The sequence below is a fragment of the Dermacentor andersoni genome, chromosome 2, assembly GCF_023375885.2.
Source record: "Dermacentor andersoni chromosome 2, qqDerAnde1_hic_scaffold, whole genome shotgun sequence".
NCBI lineage: Eukaryota > Metazoa > Arthropoda > Arachnida > Ixodida > Ixodidae > Dermacentor > Dermacentor andersoni.
Genome location: NC_092815.1, coordinates 149,016,684 through 149,036,305, shown reverse-complemented (window position 1 = coordinate 149,036,305; position 19,622 = coordinate 149,016,684). Strand labels below are relative to the sequence as shown.

At 47.6% G+C, this 19,622-nt stretch overlaps 1 long non-coding RNA gene across 1 annotated transcript in view; it reads left to right on the top strand.

Moving 5' to 3' along the window:
- Nucleotides 1-19,622, top strand: part of LOC129387294 (uncharacterized) — a 75,831-nt gene that overhangs the window by 31,949 nt on the left and 24,260 nt on the right. The window contains exon 3 of the long non-coding RNA XR_011892577.1: nucleotides 4,463-4,599. This is a non-coding gene — a long non-coding RNA (uncharacterized lncRNA). The remainder of the gene's footprint in view (nucleotides 1-4,462; nucleotides 4,600-19,622) is intronic.

Below are 19,622 nucleotides of genomic sequence, written 5' to 3'. Positions count from 1 at the left end.
AACGCCGCGCCAACGCCAATGCGGGGCCTGCGGCTTCGTCAAGCTGTCCATGTGGCAGCTCTTTCTGCATGCCCCTTGCGTCATGTACTGATGCAAATAAACATCATTGTCATTGTCATCATTGTCATTATCATCCTAAGCGAAGCGGCACTCTCCCAGCTTCATAGTGAGCCCTGATGAGTTGATGGCCTCTAGTACTGCCGCGAGCCGCCTAAGGTGATCGTCGAAATTTCAGGCGAGGACGACGATGGTATCCAAGTAAGCAAGAGAGGTCTGTCATTTCAATCCTGCTAAAACCATGTCCATCACGCGCTGGAACGTTGCACGCGCCTGGCACAGTCCAAATGGCGTAACGTTGACCTTATTGAGGCTGTCTGACATGATAAAGGCGGTCTTCTCGCGATCTCGTTCGTCGACTTCTCTTTGCCAGTAGCCAGACCTGAGGTCCATCGACGAGATGTATTTAGCGTTGCGGATCCGATCCAAAGCGTCGTCTATACGTGGGAGGGGGTATATGTCCTTCTTCGTGATATTCTTCGGTCGACGATCATTGACGCAGAAACGTAGGGTCCCGTTCTTTTAGAGTGCAGCTCTTTGGCGCGGGTTCCTGCGTTTCGCGTTGCCGTCGAGCCTCGCCGTTGTCCCTCACCATAACCAGCTCCGTAGCCGGGGCCAGCCCGCTGCTCTAGCTACGGTGCGGGCACTCCTGGCGCCATCTCTCGCGCACGGCGCGGGCCTTGCTCTATTCGCTCCTCCTCCAATGCCACCCCTGCGAGGCGGTAATCAGAGCGCCGGCTCGGTGTTGGCTCATCTCGAAGATGTGAAGCTGCCCAAGCCGAAACGCAGCCGCTGTCGTTAGCCACTGCGTGTACCCCTTCCCCACCACCTCCCACGACCGCGTGAGAACACGTGGTGTTCTCCGGTTGCCGAAGCGCCGGCTTGGTATCAGTCGACCACGGTGCGCGCTTCACAAGCCGAAACGCAGAGCCACCTTCAGTTGACTCGCTAGCAGCGTCAGCGGTCTGTCAGTCGCTGCCATCTCTTCGCTGCGCAACGTTCCTATGCGCCTAGGCGCTACCCCCTCGACCTCATGACAAGCGCTGCAGTTGCACCAAGCTACGCTCCGTTTACGGTGGCTGGTACGAAATGATCCGCACGAGACGGATTGTCCGAGGCTTACAATAGGCTTGTATTATAATATAAACCGTCTGCCTATATAAATAGTTTATTCTCGGCCAGTTCCTTCTGAGCCATGGGCGACGCAACCGGTGGAAGTCCTTCGTGTGCCGCTGCTGCTAAACTACGTGCCCGAGCAGAGGCCCAGCGCCGTCACCGCCAGAATCCAGAGGTGCGCTACATCGAAGCAGAAGTTAGGCGTGGTCGTCGAGAAGACCAGGAAGTGCGTGCCGCCGAAGCAGGGGCTTTCCGTCGCTTCCGTCGAGATTTCCTGGGAGTGAATGCAGCAGAAGGAGAGGCTAAGCGCCGCCGCAAAAGAAGACCCTGTTGTTCGTGTTGCCGAAGCGGAGGCTCATCGCCGCCGCCCAGAGGACTCTCGAGCAAGCGCCGCTGAAGCACAAGCTAGGCGTTGTCTCCGAGAGTGTACATACATGTCTTGTTCGAATTCTTTGCTGCCTCAGTACATTGAAAAGCTGAAACAGCAGAATACCTGCGCTCAACTTTCGCACTAGGGAGTAACATAATCGTCAGCAATGTTTTCTTCACCAAGACTGTCGTCTGGTGGTGTCGTCACCAAGACTGTCGTGAAGTGGCAGTCCCACGGGCTTATCGACGGCTGGATGATGTCGTCGTGCAGTATTTCGTCGAATTGCCGCCTAATAGCGTCACGCTCTCGCGTCGAAATTCGATAAGGGCTGTGTAGGAGTGGTCGAGTGCACTCTTCGGTTATTATGCGACGCTTTGCAACTGGTATTTGTCGAATCCTTGATGACGTCGAAAAGATGTCTCTGTATCGTTGGAGAAGACATCTGAACTGTTGCTGCTTACCGATGGGGTGATTTGAGTTTATGTTGAAGTCTGGTTCCGGAATTATGGTCGTCGGGAAAGATGCAGCTGGATGCGAGAGGACAAACGCATTGCCGGTTTGCACTATTTTCTGGATGTATGCGAACGTCGTGCGTTTGATGTGGTTGATCTCCTGGCTCAAATTTGTGAGAATGACTTTCGCTTTCCCTTCGTGCAGTCGAGCTATCCCTGTTGCGACGCAAACTTCACGGTCGAACAGTAGACGTTGGTCGCCGTCGATGACGCCTTCTACGTTTGCGGGTGTCTCGCTGCCGACGAAAGCGACAATACTGGAGCGAGGCAGGATGCTGACTTTATCGTCTAGTACACTGTGACCACGCTGACTGGAAGTCCTCTCCGCCGGTATCGCGTTGTTTGTGGACAGCATTATCGACGTCGGCTGCAGGTCAATGATTGCGCCGTGTTGGTTTAGGAAGTCCACGACGAGAATCACGTCTTGCGAGCACTCCTGAAAGACAACGAACGTGGTAGAGTAGGTCCAGTCATGAACTGTAATTCTTGCTATGCAAAATCCCGTAAGCGTTATAAGGTGTCCTACCATATGCACGAATTTGAAGGCCCTCCCAAGCAGTCTTGACTGTCTTCAACTTGGCGGCGAATAGTACACGCATGACGGAGTAGTGGCTCTAGTGTCTACAACTGCGCCGACTTCGAAGTCGGTGTCTACAAGCACGTCGAGGTCGGTGGTTCTTTGTCTCCCGTTCCAGTTAGGTCGTGGCGTCGAATCACGGCTGCGTCGCGTTGACGTCTGGCTGGCACGTGGCATCGTCATGTCGTCTTTCGTCTGCGTTTGCTTGACTTCCAGGCTTTGTCGGGATGGCGGCGTGTCGTTTCTACGTCCTGGAGCTAGATCTTGAAGTGTTGTCGCCGTCAGCAGAGCATCTTTGGCATTTCTACATACACCAATCGCGCCTCCATCGGGTGCTGCTCTTAGTTTTCGGATATTGAATTGCGGAGCAGCCCCGGGCTGGGTCAATGTATGGTCGGCGCTGCCGTGACAGGTATCGGGCTAGTAACGGTGAACGTGACAGTCGGCCGTCACCACTCCGCCAGGACCCTGACCCAGTTTCGACGCGAGAACGTGAAACTATAAGACAACAAGTTGACGGAACGCTGCGTAATGGCATCGTCCAGCCGTTGAAAAGCCCATAGGCATCTCCTGTAGTCTTGGTGAAGACGAAGGACGGAGCTAAGATAAGGACTAAGGACGGATGGATAAGATGACGAAGTACGTATATCCCCTCCCACGGATAGACGACGCATTCGATTGGCTCTGCAACGCTAGGTACTTCTCCTCGATGGATCTCAAGTCTGGCTACTAATAAAAGTCGATGAGAAAGATCGCGAAAAGACCGCCTTCATCACGCCAGACAGATTCTATGAGTTCAAGTTATGCTGCCTGCTGTTACCCAAGCTTGTTTAATCTGATTGAATGTGCGACGAGAATTGTGTTGCACTTTCTGGAAGACACGCGGGCACCAGCGACTACTCCGGAACCTTCGATGACTCATGCAAAGGCCGACGCGCTTGAGCGGCAGATTAGATTGTCGGGTCATAGGGTTTTAGGGCACAGGTATGCCAAATAACGCCAGTTTCGTTATTCAGCTTTGCTGTTTCCGTCACCGTCACTACTACTTAACGATATATACATAGTGCAAATGTGCATGCCGTATTATGACAAGCATGGAGCGCGCGTCAGGGGTCTGGGTAGGCGCGCGCTCCACGCCGGCTGTAGCTGTGTATGATTGAAGGCTGACGTGGATTGGCCAACGATTTGTATATAAGGTTAAAGTATGCATAGAGTTCAAGCAAGGCGTTAAACAGGCGTGCGCCTGTCGCTGTAAGGAAGTAATCTCCTATCCGTCATAGGGCCCAACGCGGCTGGTATAGGCAAACCTCGTAGAAGGCTGAAACAACCACAGCGCCATCTGGCCAGCGCCCTGTGCCCATAAGCAAAGTTGCAAACCTCTAGATTACCAAGTAAAAGTTAAAATCGTGGCATACTCCTATTTCAATATGCGCAGCTGTAACAAATCTACCCAGTTTGGTGTGCAGAGCTGGAATACAAAAGCACACATGGGCTTGGATTGAGTTACACATAAAAAATACGAATTATAATAATAAAAGAAACAGGAAGAATAAATAATAAAAAAGGCAACAACCATTCGGAAGTTCCAAAACTGCAGTGTCGCTTGTTGTCTATTGTCGACGGCCTAACTTTTCAAACCTTATAACGCGCTATAATCACTGAGTCGCATTGTTCTGCTTCTCAGCACTGACCTGTGTGCAATATTATCAGCACGCGTGCCGAATTTCTTGTTTAAGCCCACGAATCGCACATACATTTTATACGCGCATACTGGAAGAATCACCGTGTGCGTGTAAAGATCGAATGGTTGACTTTCCTTTTTTGTTGCAGCTATTATTACAAAGTGGAAATGAACGTCACAGATGGACAAGGAAGGGACCAAGCACCCCTAATGAAGGCGAAGCCAGAAGCTGATTTGAAAATTTCACGCACAGTAGGCAAAATACAAGAGGACAGTACAGATAAACGTAAGACAGAAAAGCACCTTGCACTGATTTCACGAATGAAATTTTATGCTCATGATTGATCTAGTCATCAATTCAATTGCGTGGCATTCTGTAAGAGAGCCTGTAATCCTGGCTTAACCAATAATAGTTACCTTAACGAAGTATTTTCAATATGCATGATTCGGGTACTTCACACTGCGCTTGACAGGCCGCGTTCAGCGTCTTATCCAGCTAACCTTTCTTGGAATAATAATCGGGTGGCGAGATGAAGCAATCTTGTCGGAACGCAACAGGGCGCTACAATGCCTTTCGTAAGTTACGGAATAGAACAATCGAGCAAAGAACGCAGAGTTACCTGATTGGAGCGAAGTTGATACGAACTAAAACCGTTTAGAGTATTTGGGGCGTATCTTCGAGGCGTGCAGAATTAAACAAAGGAAAGGCACACAAAACATGACGATTACTACTGTTGGACAGAGACGCGCCCCGAGGGATGTAAACAGCTTTGAGAGCGTAATGTACCTGCACAATCGTGTCTGTTAGTGTGAGCCATAATTCACTAAACATGCTGTAACGCTGTTTTGTCGTACGGTAAATGATATTATATGATTGAAAACCACGTTTAGCTAATGCACGGGCGAGATTCGGGAAGTAGTGCCTTTATGTTCACTGAGGTAAAATATCGGTCAGTAAAATAAAATCTGGGCTTTTACGTGGCAAAATAATGAACTCATTATGAATAATTTGAATTTGAATAATTGAATCTGAATAATTTTGACCATACTGAGTTCGTTATCGTGCACCAAATTCTGCAATACTCGTGCCTAAGAGAAAAAGACAGGGCCAGTTGTCCAACTTACTCACGAAGTACTATACCTCGTACATAAAGAAAAGTAAGAAATGCTCCCAAATACGGCACTTAACACCACACTCACACTGCACCTACCTATTGTAACATTCTTGAGCGTGTTCCTCCCAACGCATATTTTATTACTATGGAAGTTTCTTCCAGACCCTACGTCTACGACTAAATGGCCCCTGAACCACTCTTTCTGGAAGTCGAGAAATGCATTAGAAGTTAAATAAGACTATTTCAGAAATACTTTGACGCAAAAAGTTCTTCAATGTAATGAGCAGAGCGGAGATTGGCAATACACATACCGTTCAAGATGCTTCCACTCTTTCCTCAATGGTGTGTGTTCTACGAAAGGTACGGCAGAGAGGGCTTTGCGCACAACCCTCCGCTTACAGAACGTGACGGTGGTGCGCAGTTCAAGTTTGATTTTGAATTTTCACGTTGACGCCGCTAATTCCGATGTTGGGGCCTACGACGGGCCAAACGTAGCGAGACGCGCTTGTTTTGAACAAGCCGCAGTGCGCTCAGCCAGTGGACTCGTCGCGGCACCCCGCGGCGACCGCGGTATCTATACTGCAAACACAGCTGACCACAGCTACATACAACTGCCGCGTTTGCTTTGTGCCCGACAGGGATAGAGTGCGCGGCCGCGCTCGTTTGGCTGTGCTACGTGTTGCGAACAGGCTTTGTCCTGCACCAATTTGACGGACGGAGTGTATCCACACCCAGCTTGCGCATTTTGAAGCGCTATCAATATCTCATTGCGAAGCCAAGACTGCCAAGTCTGCCAAGTCGTCTAGCCAGGAGCGACCAGGAGTGGTATCACGCTCGCTAGCGTGCGTGTAGTCTGACCTTAAGTTTCGCGCGTTTTGAGGCTAGTTGAGTCTTCAAATCTAGTTGAAATTAGTGAGACACGATGGCTACGACACCGATAAGCAGAGTGGTCTAAACTTTAATTCCTGCGCTGGCGGCCGCAAGTCGAGTGTGAGCAGACGATAGGGGGCTTATTCCGGAACTACGTAATTTTTATCGAAATTGGAAAGCTGGCTTTCGCTTACGTCAGCCTGCCCATTAAACTGCGCCAATAACTACACACTGTAACATTAGCAACAAGCGCACAGATCGAAAGACCCTTCTTGACTGATGTCAGCTATTGGGGCAATAGTAGTGCCTTTAAGTATTGTCCAAATCAGCAGAACTTCAATAGTGTTCTAAGGCACGCTCCAATTGCCTCTTACTAAACTGTGTCGCGGACATCATTACTTTCCCCCTGCTATCCCTGAACCCAAGGGCTTCAATGCGACACGCGGAATTTAAACTGACAGCCGGGTAGATATCTACATATTCTAATAAAACACGTTCCATCGATTCTCTGGTTTCTCCGCAACAAGCCTGTGGTTCTTCCTTGGCGTATATCGCTTCACAACTGCGCGTTTTAAGGCAACCAGATCTCACTTGGAAAGTAAGAATGGGCGCTATAACGCAAAACTATTCCAAACTTTTCTATTCCGATTCTGCAATCAGCCCACCGCGATTGGTCAAAAACTTTTTCGACCGCCCTCACTTCACCTGTCTGTCACGCAGCGTCACGAAAACCGCAATAGCTCCCCATCTGATATGACGTGTACGCACTGATTATGCATAATCTGACCGAACAAAACAAAAATAATTATTTCTGATTCGACGCCGTTTTGCCATTAGCCCTCGGCTATTGGTCAAAAGTTTTCGGGCCGCACCCACTTCATCTGCCTCTCACGCGACCGTCACAAATCCGCAAAAACTTATTGCGTCAAAGTGATGCGTACGCGTTAAAGATGCATTAATATGCCCAACAGAAGTGAATTTTCTTCTCAATAGCCGCAGGCTGCCCCGTTCCGAAAGAAATAAAAGATGGCTTCCGTCGATCGCTCCGACACTGGCTACTCGCACCTGCCGGCGAGCATGGGTTTGTTTGCGTATAATCAAACTTTTTACGTGGCCGTGTAACGTTTTCGAGCATTTTCGGCACGTTTACGACCCCTTTCTGCCAACTCTTCTTCGCTGAGGATCCGTTTTAGCGCCATTCTTAAGCTTCCGTTGCAAGCCACCGCGATTTTCGACCAGCCGCCGCCAGCTAAGTAAGAGAAAGAGGACCAATCGCAGACGTCGGCACCACCCTCTTCATGCGGTTAACCATATTCAGTGCAGTGGCTCGGCCCGACCGAATCCCTCTCCACTTAAGCATGCTCCTCGCCTCTTCTGAGCCAATTAGATAAGACAAGCCCCTCAGTACAGGCACTGTTATTCGTTTTTCAAGCAAACAAAAGTTACCTCCTATGAACGAGGGGAGCATTTGATTGGTTTGTTCAGACAACCCTGTGGGTGACCGCCCGATGCTAGCGTCGGCGGTTACGCAAATCTGACGTCAGGAGATTGGAATAAAAACATATTGGAATAGTTTTACGTTATACGGCCCTTTCTTTACGTGCTTTTCTGAGCATGAAAAAATTCTTCAGGCGTCACGTATCCAGCTTTTCTGGACACGAGGATTTACTTCGCGTGAGTGCTACCACGTGGCGTAGTGACCTTAAACTATTCAAGCTGCCCACGGTGACGCGGTGATGACGTGAACAAAGCAAAAATATAATAATTAAACCTATCCCTGCATATTGAACTTCGCCACAATGCTTGACGCGCCGGCGTTATCAGTGTTCTTGATCAAGCCTAGCCGCTCGTCGCCTGGTAGTGATTTATCATCCTAAGAGCGCTTAGTCGCGACGAGCGATGATTGATTCTGGGCTTTTGATACGGTTCTTTTCCCATTTTTTTTCTCTTTCTCAGTTCCTGGCGTCGTCCCTAAATCCCGCTATATCTACCGCACATTTCCTGACTTTAGCTGCGCTTATGCGGCAATAACAGATGCCGTATGCGAATCTTTTCACGAGTTTGAACTATTAAGTACCACTAGTGCTACTAACACCTTGTCAAGATCCTTCGAAAATCTTGTCAGTAACTATATCAACCTTTTTATTCCTTTGAAAACAAGGAAAACAAACATTGAAATTCCTTGGATGACTAGGGACCTTTTGCATATATCACTTCGTGCGGCCAGATTACGTCGATCTAAAGGCTCTGGTGACTCATCTAAACTCATGCAATTCCATAGTTCTGAAAAGGAAATCTGTTCTAAAATGGTTGCTGCAAAAGAATTTTATTACAACGTAGCCTTGCCGAAATTAATGCTGGGTAATCCCCGAAAATTTTCGAAAGGTATCCTACCACCTGGGTCATCATCCGACACGTTATTAATCAACAATGTTGCAGTTTCTGATTCGCATATAATAGCTTCTTTTAACACCTACTTACACTCTGTCTTCACGACCGGTATCTCTGTAACCCCTGTTTTTTTTTTTCCGAACCATACCCTGCAATCGACGATACATCACTGCCTACTCAGGGTGTACTTAATCCTAAACTTAGACACCAAGAAGTCGTGTGGTCCCGACTGTTTCCCGACTGTTTTTCTTGTTCGATACTCTTTTTGGTGCAGCAGATATCTTTAGAAAATCTCTGTCAACCGCCACCCTTCCTCCATCGTGGAAACTTGCTTCTATATTGCCCTTATTTAAGTCGGGTAGCGTTCAACTGTTATCTAACCATAGGCCATTTTCCTTAATGTTACATTCATGTAAATTACTCGAACACATTATTTTTAAACATATTATGGCATCTCTTGAAACTAACAAAATTTTATGCACTTTCCAGCATGGTTTTAGACGTGGCCTTAGCACTATAACACAAATGCAGAATTCGTTCATGACATCAGCAGCTCTTTAGACATAGGGGACCAGAATGGTGCTGTTTTTATAGACTTTAAAAGGGCTTCTCACACCCTAAACTTTCGTTGGCTGGATATTGGACTTTCTTTCCCAGCGTTCGCAATATGTATGTTTCATATCTACTAACTCACCCTTGATGCCTGTTTCATCAGGGGTTCACGTACCCGAGCGCACGAGGGTTGGACCCTCCCGCGTGTAGCCGTGCGCGGGTTAGCCGTGTCTGGGGAAAGGGGGATCCTGGAGGTTGAGCCGATGCTCGGTGTTTGGACCTTTAAGGCCCCCCGGCGGAGGCAACACACCTCTTCGGTCTCGGCTTCACATAGACGGCACCTCCAGGCTGACCCACTTGGAGGAAATCGGCAGTCACCTTTTCCTGTCCTTCTCTTCAATCTTCGTCTTTCCCTCTCACTTTCAATCTTTCCTGTCTTCTCTTCGCTTCTTATTACTTCAAGACTTCCAGGTGGCGAGGGTTAACCTGGTGTAGTTATCCAACCTTGGGTATCGTATATTAGGTTATAGCGGCGATGCATGGCTGGCGTGTGCAGGTATTTTCCCGACCTTGTAGCGTCCCCTTGTTGGGCTCGGTGGTGGGTGGCCACCATCGCCGCCGAATTTTCCAATTTTTTATGGCTGAAGCTTTTCCCCTATTGCCTGATCGCTCCCTGAAGGGGGGGCGCACCGATGAACCTTTCAGCTTTTTTATGCAACCAAAAGAGTCCTTTCCGAAATACCACGTCGTTCACAGCGAACACGAAACTAAGACAGTCCGAATGATATCACCTTTTCTTGTAGCGAAATCCCTCACTGAAGCAATAGGCCCAGGATATAAAGTAACAAAGATGGGAAGCGGTGATCTTCTTCTCGAAGTCCGCGACAAGCCACAGTATGACAGACTCTCAAAACTTGTAGCGTTTGGGGACATTCCCGTCTCAGTAGGCCCACACAGGACGATGAATACAGTGCGCGGGGTCATCTCGGAAGATGACCTTCTGGAACTTTGTGAAAGTGAATTACTAGAAGGATGGCAAGAACAGAACGTTGTCAAGGTGCAAAGGATTAAAACAAGACGAGATGACAAAGAAATACCAACTAGGCACATTATCATAACTTTTGGAACCAGCATTCTTCCTGAATCAATCGAGACCGGTTGCTGCAAGTTACGTGTCAGGCCATACATTCCAAACCCACGTCGATGTTTTAAGTGTCAACGTTTTGGGCACGGGTCCCAAACCTGCAGAGGGCGTGCTACTTGTGCCAAGTGTAGCTCCATCGAACACTCTTCTGACGTTTGCAGTTCAGCAACCCACTGTGCCAACTGTGAAGGAGACCATCCTGCTTACTCGCGATCCTGCCCTTGTGGAAAAAAGAAAAACAAATAATAGAACTCAAAGTGAAACTAAACCTGACATTCCCAGAGGCACGCAAGCGTTTCCATTCCAACAATCAGACCAGTCCTTCTTACACCGATGTGGCACGCCGGGGGGCAGCGCCACATCGGTCGGTGGCTGCGCAAGTCACTCGGAGAGTGACGGCGGTCACGCCATCCGCCCCCCTGACTGGAACAGCCAGCGCTGTTCCGTCTCCCGCAGCGCTGTTCCGTCTCCCAGGGCCACTGCCGGTGCAGATCGGCCCACCACTCCCGCGAAAGTGCCCGCTCCGCGGGCAGTATCCACCGCCTCAGAAGAGGTGATGGATACGAGCACAAACCTGGCGTCTCAGACGCCCAAGGAGCGGCGCAGCTCCCTCGAGCGCGCCCGCAAGATAGAGAGATCTCGTTTCACGGGGCCTGGAAAGGTCTCGTGAGATAATCTAATCTATTATTCTTAGACACACAGCACAAAACACATACATTATGGATACACAGATAATACAATGGAATGTCAGGGGTTTACTCCACAACCTTGACGACATTAAAGAACTCTTACATAAGTACTGTCCAAAGATGCTGTGTGTCCAAGAAACACATCTTAAACCTTCGCAAACAAACTTCCTTCGAATGTATGCCATTTTCCGGAAAGACCGCAACGAGGCCCTTGCCTCGTCGGGCGGTGTGGCAGTAATAGTAGATAAGAGTGTTGCTTGCCGGCAAATAGGGCTTAAAACGCCCCTAGAGGCCGTTGCAGTCAGAGCAGTGCTTTTTAGTAAGCTGCTGACAATTGCATCCTTATACATTCCTCCCAACTGTCAACTCTCCAAAACTGAATTTGAAAGCTTTATTGCGCAACTTCCGGAACCCTACATTGTCGTTGGAGACTTAAATGCCCATCATACCTTGTGGGGCGACTCTAGGTGTGATGCCAGAGGGCGTCTGATTGAAAACTTCCTCTTCAGTACGGGTGCATGCTTGCTAAATAAGAAGGAGCCAACTTTTTACAGCGTTGCGCACAAGACATTTTCATCTATAGTTTTATCCATTGTTTCAAGTACAGTCGTGCCGTACTTGGAGTGGAATGTACATAAGGACCCATACGGGAGTGATCATTTCGCGATTATTTTAAAATTAAGGAAACGGGACGAATGTTCTCCACATGTACCCAAGTGGAAAGTTGACTCAGCGAACTGGCAGCGATATGGAGAGCTAACATATATGACCTGGTATGATATTCGTGTACTCAGTATTGACGATGCAGTGTCATATTTAACCGCATTTATTCTCGACGTAGCGTCAATATGTATCCCGCAAACAAATGCATCGCCTAATAAACGACGTGTTCCCTGGTGGAACGACGAATGTAAGGAAGCACGAAAGAAACAGAATAAGGCTTGGAATCAGCTCCGTGACTCTCCGACTATCGAAAACCCTATCAGCTTTAAGAAAATCAAATCAGAAGGAAGAAGAACGCGCCGCCGTGCCACAAGGAATAGCTGGCAAAAATACGTTTCCGCAATTAACTCTTATACAGACGAAAGACAAGCCTGGAACAGGGTAAACAAATTAAAAGGCCGCGAAACTCATCCTCTACCATTAGTAAACACACAAGCAGACACCCTTGAAGACCAAGCTGATTGTCTAGGAGCACATTTCGAGCAGATTTCCAGTACATCTCACTACACAGAAACATTCCTAAAATACTATCGACTAGCAGAACAGCTGCATTTGGGTCGGAAAAGCACATCAAATGAAGCATACAATCGTCCATTTAGTATGGCTGAGTTCCAGGCCTCACTGAACTGTTGCAACAAGTCCGCTCCAGGAAGTGACAGAATAATGTATGAGATGATCAGACACTTACACCCTGAAACCCAAAAAAACACTACTGTCACTCTTCGATTCCATGTTCTCTGCCGGCTACATTCCTTCCGCCTGGAAAGAAGCTATCGTAATCCCCATTCTCAAACAGGGCAAGGACCCCTCCTCGCCCAACAGTTATAGGCCTATAGCTCTGATAGCTCTGACAAGTTATCTATGCAAATTATTTGAGAAAATGATTAACCGTCGCCTCATCCATTTTCTTGAAAGCAACAAGATACTCGATCCCTTTCAATGCGGTTTTAGGGAGGGTAGATCCACAACAGATCACCTTGTCCGCATCGAGGCAAATACCCGAGATGCCTTTGTCCACAAACAGTTTTTTCTATCAGTATTTTTAGATATGGAAAAGGCATACGACACAACCTGGCGCTATAGAATCCTCCGTGACCTGTCTGAAATGGGAGTTCGAGGCAACTTGCTGAACGTGATTCAGAGTTACCTCTCCAATCGCACGTTCCGTGTTAGAGTTGGTAACGCTCTGTCTCGTCCATTTACGCAAGAGGCTGGTGTTCCACAAGGCGGTGTGCTCAGCTGCACTCATTTTATAGTCAAAATGAACTCGATCCAGACTGCCATACCACGTAGTATGTTTTATTCTGTATATGTAGATGACATCCAGATAGGTTTTAAATCATGTAATCTAAGTATCTGTGAGCGACATGTACAGCTTTGCATAAATAAATTGTCTAAGTGGGCGGACGAAAATGGTTTTAGGCTAAATCCGAGAAAAAGTACGTGCGTCCTGTTCTCTAATAAAAGAGGTATACTGGCGGAACCCGTGATCAATCTCAATGGAGAACCGTTATCTGTGAGCTGTGAACACAAATTCTTAGGGATCCTTCTAGACAGTAAGCTAACCTTTGTGCCACACCTCAAGTATCTTAAGGAAAAGTGCCTCAAGACTGAATCTTCTGAAGCTGTTGTCACGCACAGCTTGGGGAAGCGACAGGAGATGCCTAATAAAGTTGTACAAAAGCCTAATATTAACACGCCTTGACTATGGGGCCATAGTATATAATTCTGCTGGACCTAGTACTTTAAGAATGCTAGATCCTGTCCACCACTTAGGCATCCGCCTTGCAACAGGCGCCTTTAGAACTAGTCCTGTGCAAAGCCTTTACGTCGAATCTAATGAATGGTCCCTGTACTACCAAAGGACATATTTGTGTCTTTCGTATGCCTTGAAGGTAAAATCAGCTGTGGATCATCCATGTCATTCAATTATTCACGACTCCTCCACGGCGAGGCTATTCCGTAACCGCCCAGGTGTCCGGCCTCCTCTGTCCCTCCGGTTGGAAGCACTCTCAGAAAAAACAGGAGTCTCTCTTTTAGAGAATGTCTTAATGGCCCCCTCTCGGCTTCCACCGCCTTGGGAGTGGCAAACTATCCAATGTGACATCTCTTTCTTAGAATTATCGAAACAAGCACCTGAGGCTCACATAAAGTCACATCTTTGTGAACTTAAAGAGAAGTATTCCTGTGACGAATATTACACAGATGCTTCGAAGTCTCCTGCTGGTGTTGCTTACGCAGCTCTCGGATCCTCATTTTCAACATCAGGGCCACTAAACCCACACACCAGTATCTTTACGGCAGAAGCATACGGTATACTTTCGGCTGTTAAACACATAAGGCGCAGAAATGTCGCTAAGGCTGTTGTCTTTACAGACTCACTAAGTGTCGTGAGAGCCCTGATTAGCTTACGAAAGCATAAGAATCCCATTTTAAATGAGCTGTATAGTTTGTTGTGCTCCGCATATATCTGCAACCAAGCGATTATTCTATGCTGGGTACCTGGCCATAAAGGTATAAAAGGCAACGTAGCTGCTGACGAAAACGCTACGTCAGTGAGTTTTAGCGACACAGATGGAAATATTCCCATTCCTGCCACAGACCTAAAGCCTTTTCTGCGCCGTAAATTGGGGAAACATTGGCAATCAGAGTGGGATACACAAACATTGAATAAGTTACATATTATAAAACCAAGATTGCGGAATTGGATAAGTGAGAAAACAGCACGGTACAAAGAAGTACTTCTTTGCCGATTAAGAATAGGACACACTTACAGTACTCACTCCTACCTCTTGACTGGCGGGGATCCTCCTACTTGTAGTAGGTGCGGCGATGGCCTCACAGTCATCCATGCTCTTATCCAGTGCCCTGCAATAGAAACGGAGAGGAAAAAGTATTTCCCTTCTGCATATCGCGAAAATATACCTCTCCATCCTGCATTTTTTCTTAGTGACGAACCGTTTTTCAAACTGCAAACAGTCTTAGAATTTTTAGACGAAACCGACATCCTGAAAATCATTTGGCCAGGCAATTTTTAGCATGTGACTAACAGCCCTGCATTCAAGGGCTCTCTTAAAACTCTGGTGTCAGTGTTGTTTTATTGCACAGTGTTTTAACGACAGCCCATTTACTCCACTTACAGCTACAGATTTTAGGCCCTTTTACAGCCATGTGACATCTACCATAAGGAATTCATTGTGCACGCCATCCATAATACATCAACATTACCACTTGTCATGGCGCTCTTTGGCCAAACCTGGCCCTTGCGCCACAATACACCACACATCATCATCATCATCATCATCATCAGGGGTTCCCCAAGGCTCAGTACTGGGTCCTGTTTTATTCCTGCTTTATATTAATAATTTCCCCCTACCCACCTCAGTTCAAATACGCCTTTTTGCAGATGATTGCGTTTTATATTATACAATTAAATATTTTACTGATCATGTTGTTCTTAAGAATTATTTCGCTGACTTCTGTAACTGGTACCCCGCAGGGGCGTCTACGTCAGCAGGCGTTTGGTGTGTTGCGACACCACGTACCCGAGCACACGAGGGTTGGACCCTCCCGCGTGTAGCCGTGCGCGGCTTAGCCGTGTCCGGGGAAAGGGGGATCCTGGGGGTTGAGCCGATGCCGGGTGTTTGGACCTTTAAGGCCCCCCGGTGGAGGCAACACACCTCTTTGGCCTCTGCTTCACGCAGACGGCACCCCCGGACTGACCCACCCGGGGGAAATCGGCAGTCGCCTTTTCCTGTCCTTCTCTCCATCTTCGTCTTTCTCTCTCACCTTTTTTATCTTTCCTGTCTTCTCTTCACTTCTTATTACTTCCTTATTTCCTGGCGGCAAGGGTTAACCTGGTGTAGTTTATCCAACCTTGGGTCTATTATATTAGGTTATAGCGGCTATGTACAGCTGGCGTCTGCGTTTCCTTCGGGTCTTGTAGCGTCCCCTTGTTGGGCTCGATGGTGGGTGGCTGGCATGGCTGCCGAAATCAAATAAACATGTATGGATTTATCATCCTTCCCCCGTCTGTCTGATCGGCCTCTTAACAAAAGAGGACGCACCGAAGAAAAGTTGCTATTTTCTTGTCAACCTAAGCAAACGTTCGCACGATTTCACGTTATTCATAGTGAAAATCCTGAAAAGACAGTTAGAATGATATCGCCGTTCACGGTTGCGAAATGTCTCACTGACTCAGTTGGCCCAGGCTACAAAGTCACAAAAATGGCTAGCGGTGATCTCCTGCTTGAGGTCCGTGACAAACAACAGCATGACAAGCTCCCAAATCTGGTCTCCTTCGGTAATGTAAACGTAACAGTGACTCCACATCGATCGATGAATACAAGCAAAGGAGTAATTTCCGACGACGACCTGGTGTATCTGAGCGAGGAAGAACTTCTAGAAGGTTGGAAGCAACAGAACGTCACCACTGTAAAGAGAATCATAATCAAACGGGAAAACAAAGAAATTCCAACTAAACATCTGATCGTTACCTTTGCGTCCAGTGTGCTGCCAGAAACATTAGAAACAGGGTATACTAAAGTTCGAGTCCGACCATACATCCCGAACCCTCGGAGATGTTTCAAGTGCCAGAGGTATGGCCACGGCTCACAAAGTTGCCGGGGTCGACAAACCTGCGCAAAGTACGGTGTCCAGGATCACCTTTCCGATAATTGTAATGGCGCACTCCACTGTCCCAACTGTGACGGCGGACATGCAGCTTTCTCTAGGGCTTGCCCTACATGGCAGAAAGAAAAAGAAATAATTACCCTCAAAGTAAAAGAGAACATTTCCTTCCAGGAAGCGCGAAAGCGCATTTCCTTTCTTCATACCGCAGGGTATGCTGCTGCGGCGCGTAAGGGGGCAACGCCGCAACAGACTCCGGCTTCGGCCCGGACCACAAAGAATGTGGCCGTGGCAGAGCCACCAGCCCCCCAGGCGACAGCAGCCGGCTCTGCTGCGCCATCTCTGAAGGAGGGTCCATCGACCTCTGGGTTGGTGGCCTCCAAGGCCCTGCTTTTCGAGGCAAGGCCTAAGGTGAAAACACCCCGCTTGTGTGAGCGGAAGTCCAGCGGCTCCCAAGAGTCGATGGACACAACCCCGAGCCAGAAGGCGCATCCAGCGCCTCGGGAGCGGCGCGAGTCTCGCGACCGCTCCAAAAAAGACAGAACCGGTACCATAATCACGGGGCCTGAAACGGCTCCGTGAGTCATTTCTCAAACTTGACTCCTCTTGACACACAGCACATAAACACAAACAATATGGATACACAAATATTACACTGGAACGTGAGAGATCTGATCCACAACCTCGATGATGTCAAAGAACTCTTACACAAATACAATCCAAAGGTGCTGTGTGTTCAGGAGACACATCCTAAATCTACAGAAACAAACTTTCTTAGGCAATACGCTATTTTCCGGAAGGACCGAGAAGATGCTGTTGCATCGTCCGGCGGGGTAGCAATAATAGTAGGCAGAGGCGTTGCCTGTCGGCAACTGCAACTCCGAACTCCTCTTGAGGCAGTTGCTATCCAAGCAGTGCTATTCAATGAACTAGTTACTATCGCGTCCGTATACATCCCCCCAAGTTATCAACTCTCTAGCACAACATTTCAAACCTTTATTGATGAGCTGCATCGCCCTTACATAGTCGTCGGTGATCTAAACGCGCATAGCCCACTGTGGGGCGACTCTCGCTGTGATGCGAGAGGACGGCTTGTAGAAAACATTCTATTCTCTTCAAGTTCCTGCTTGCTGAACAAGAAAAAGCCAACATTTTACAGCTCTACACACAAAACATTTTCTTCGATAGATCTAAGCATAGCGTCTAGTACAATTGTGCCATATCTGGAGTGGGATGTCATTAATAACCCTTATGGAAGTGATCACTTCCCCGTCGTTCTAAACCTTAAAAAACAAAGTGAGTGTCATGCACATCTTCCTCGATGGAAAGTTGACTCAGCCGACTGGACAAAGTTTCGCGAACTAACACAGCTGCCATGGAATGATATCTCTGATCTTAGCTTAGACGACGCAGTAGCATACATAACCGCGTTCATTATTGAGGCTGCATCAGTATGCATTCCCCAAACAAATGGGTCGCCATCGAAGCGACGTATTCCATGGTGGAATGAGGAGTGTAGGGAAGCCAGGAAAAAGCAAAACAAGGCTTGGAACCTCCTTCGTAACTCCCCAACCACAGAGAATCTGATTAATTTCAAGGCGATCAAGTCGCAAGGTAGAAGAACGCGCCGCCGCGCTAAACGCGAAAGTTGGAAAAACTACATAAGCAGCATCAATTCATACAGAGACGAACGAAAAGCCTGGAACAGGGTGAATAAAATAAAAGGCCGCGAAACTCATCCCTTACCTTTATTAAATACACAAGGAGACACTCTTGTGGATCAGGCAGATTGTCTAGGATCACATTTTGAGCACATTTCCAGTACATCTCATTACACAGATACATTTCTAAAATACCAGCGACTAGCAGAACAGATGAATTTGGGTCGGAACAGCTCATCCAATGAAGTATACAATCGTCCATTTGAAATGGCTGAGTTCCAGGCCTCACTGAACTGTTGCAACAAGTCCGCCCCAGGAAGTGACAGAATAGTGTATGAGATGATCAGACACCTGCACCCTGAAACCCAAGAAACACTACTGTCACTCTTCAATTGTATGTTCTCCGCAGGCTACATTCCGTTTGCCTGGAAAGAAGCAATCGTAATCCCCATTCTCAAAGAGGGCAAGGACCCTTCCTCAGCCGACAGTTATAGGCCTATAGCTCTGACAAGTTGTCTATGCAAATTGTTTGAGAAAATGATTAATCGTCGCCTCATCCATTTTCTGGAAAGCAACAAGATGCTTGATCCCTTACAGTGCGGTTTTTGGGAAGGTAGATCCACAACAGATCACCTTGTACGCATCGAGACAATTATCCGTGATGCCTCTGTCCATAAACAGTTTTTTCTGTCAGTATTTTTAGATATGGAAAAGGCATACGACACAACCTGGCGCTTTGGAATCCTCCGTGACCTGTCTGAAATGGGAGTTCGAGGCAACTTGTTGAACGTGATTCAGAGTTACCTCGCCAATCGGACGTTCCGTGTTAGAGTTGGTAATGTTCTGTCTCGCCCATTTACACAAGAGGCCGGTGTTCCACAAGGTGGTGTGCTGAGCTGCACTCTTTTTATTGTCAAAATGAACTCGATCCAGACTGTCATTCCTCGTACTATGTTTTATTCTGTATATGCGGATGACACCCAGATAGGTTTCAAATCATGCAATCTAAGTATGTGCGAGCGACAAGTACAGCTTTGCATAAATAAACTGTCTAAGTGGGCTGACGAAAATGGTTTTAAGCTAAACCCTCAAAAAAGTACATGCGTCCTGTTCTCTAACAAGAGAGGCATACTGGCGGACCCCGCAATAGATCTAAATGGAGAACGGCTATGTGTGAGCCACGAGCATAAATTTCTAGGTATCCTTTTAGACAGCAAGCTAACATTTGTACCACACCTGAAGTATCTGAAATCAAAGTGCCTCAAGACTATGAATCTGCTGAAACTCTTATCACGTACATCTTGGGGAAGTGACAGACGGTGCCTTCTAAACTTTACAAAAGTCTCATATTAGCACGGCTTGACTACCGAGCAATAGTCTATAATTCTGCCGCACCTAGCGCTTTGAAAATGCTAGATCCTATTCACCACCTAGGTATCCGCCTTGCTACAGGCGCCTTTAGGACTAGCCCTGTGCAAAGCCTCTACGTCGAATCAAACGAATGGTCATTGCACTACCAAAGGACATACTTAACT